Below are 2,483 nucleotides of genomic sequence, written 5' to 3'. Positions count from 1 at the left end.
GGCATGGCCAGATCTTGGTTCTTTGGGATGGAAGGGGGGGGGGGATGGGAATGGTGAGAAGGGGCAGGCCTCTGCCTAAAGCACGAAGGGACCGCTCTGGGCATGGCAGAGAGCCAGCACTGACGGGCCCTGCTGTGTGCTGGGCATTGTGTGGACATTTGGCAAAAACCATCTCAGGAGACTCAGCACAAAAGGGAAAGGTTGGGGAGGGTGAGAAATCCAGGTGGCTGAGGCTGGGTGGTGCAGGGGAGCTGGGAAAGGAGTTTAGACCAGTTGGGGGTGACTAAGGATGATCAGTTCACTGGTTAAGCCTTTGGCTAAACCTCCTTCCCAGTGAGTCAAGCCAACAGAGAAGCCCAGGACCCTGATTATGCGTGAGAGAACCCCAGCCAGACCAGGATCCTCCCAGCCACCTGCCTGAGCTGCAGTTTCTTCTTGCACCTGCAGGCTGCACAGGGCCAGGATTGGCTGTCCCACTGAGACAAGCCCTGGGCTGTCTAGGGAGGGACACAGAGCCTGGGCCCGTGTGCACAACTGATGTCTGGAGCATCCCAGAGCCAGGTGAGAAGAGACAGGAGACAGGAAAGGTACAGCAGTCAGAGTAGTGGATCTCAAACAGGAATGATCCCCCATCCTCCCCAGCGGCATTTCACAATGTCTGGGGACATCTTTGTGGGAGATGCCCCTGGGATCTAGCTAGGGATGCTGCTAAACTTCCTACAATACATAGGACACCCCTCCCACCAACAAAGAATTGTGTGGCCCAAAATGGCAACAGGACCAAGGTTGAGATGCCCCGATGTAGATTAAGGTGGGTAAGGGGCTGAAATATAAACCACTCCCTGGGAGGAAGCTGCCCCTGCCCTCGGGAGGAAGCATCCTTTCCTAACTCAGCCAGATGCGTGAGAAGACTAACAGGACGTGTGGGTGGGTGGCAGGGAAAAGAGAACGTACCCGCTGTCACGTAAGCTGTGATTTGTGTTGTGGAAGGAAAGGGGCCACAGGCAAAACCTGACAGCTCAGGGGAGGCCTGTGTGGCAGCCTGACAAACTCAGAGCCCCAAAGTAACCACAAAGGATGGGCTGACTGAAAGCAGTTCCTGGCGGACAGTCATGTCCTAGGCCAGTATCTTTCCCTTAAAAAGGTCAATATTTACCTTAACTGAGCCTGTCTTTCATCTTTTTGCATTCCAGATAACATACCTTTGGAATGTCAAGATAGTTTTCCTCTTCAGGACCCCTCAGGGCACAGCCTCCCACCTGAGCGGAGCCCACAGAGACCACAGAGCCCCACATTGTTATCTTGTCCCTCCCACACACCATCTCTCTGTGCGGCAAACGCTCATTGCGAACTTGGGGACACCCACCAATGTGAAAGGAACATGTGTCTCTCCATTTCCCTTTTTACCCAATCCCAGAGGTTTCCCTGCTCTGCTTTCTCCCGCCTCCCTAATCTATCACCAGTGGATTTCATGTGACCCCCTTCTGGCTCCTCCTTTGATTGTAATGTATAAAATGTGTTAAACTGCTATTCTCCAGAGCATTTCTCAATCCGTTGAGATTTTTTTTGCTTCCCGGCAATTGTCGTCAATTTGGCTCAAATAAACTCATAAAAAATTCTCTATAGGTTTGACAGTGCAAAAAGCAATTCCAAAGAGATATTCAGTCTTTAATAGGGGGTCAAAAAGTCAACCCACACGATGATGTCATCTCCTTATTGGCAAAGAGAGAGGTTTTAAAGCACAGTGACATATCCCCGAGGTGGGAAATGAGATGTGGTCAAAGACCTTCACTGGAAAGTACCCACAAGTGTCCTCTAATGGGGGACAAGCTGGATAAACAATGGGGTATCCTGCAAAAGAATGAGGATACTGTCCATGTACAGCTCTGGAAGGGTCTCCAGAATATATTAAGTGAAAAAAGCAAAGTGCAGAACACTGGTGTGCTCCGCTGCCATTAGGTGACAGGGGAGGAATAAAATCAGCAGTGTATTAATAATTGCTTGCATTTGCATAAAGCTTGTGGATCTCAAACTTGTGCATCAGAACCGCCCAGGGGACCTTTTTAGCCACACTTCAAACAACATCAACCTTGCTTTTCTTTGTGGGCGGGATGTGGAGAGTGCCCAGCTTTTCTTACCTAGAGTTCAACTGCCCCACTTTCCCGGACCCTGACTGGGCGCCACTGGCCTGACCCCCTGCTCCAGGGGCTGTAGACAAAGGCCTATAAAGTGACCTCTTTCCTTAAGCGGTCCAGCAAACCGCAAACTATTTCCCAGTCCTCAAGTGGCCGCTGAATGTGAGGAGTTCATGGCTTTTGAAGGAACCTTGCAGGAACCAAAGAGTTGGGGCCAACAAAGCAACAGCCCTGGCCCCGCCCCCATTTTTTCCTTCATAGGAAAGGGAACTGAAGGTCTGAAAGAACGTGGCCACGGGCCAGGGACAAACCTAGCCCTCCAACATCCCCCGCCCCCGCTAAGGAAGG

The sequence above is a fragment of the Phyllostomus hastatus genome, unplaced genomic scaffold (assembly GCF_019186645.2).
Source record: "Phyllostomus hastatus isolate PE091 unplaced genomic scaffold, TTU_PhHast_1.1 phas_scaffold_129, whole genome shotgun sequence".
In the NCBI taxonomy this organism is placed as follows: domain Eukaryota; kingdom Metazoa; phylum Chordata; class Mammalia; order Chiroptera; family Phyllostomidae; genus Phyllostomus; species Phyllostomus hastatus.
The sequence above is the reverse complement of the archived record's forward strand: the minus strand, read 5'-3'. Positions refer to the sequence as shown.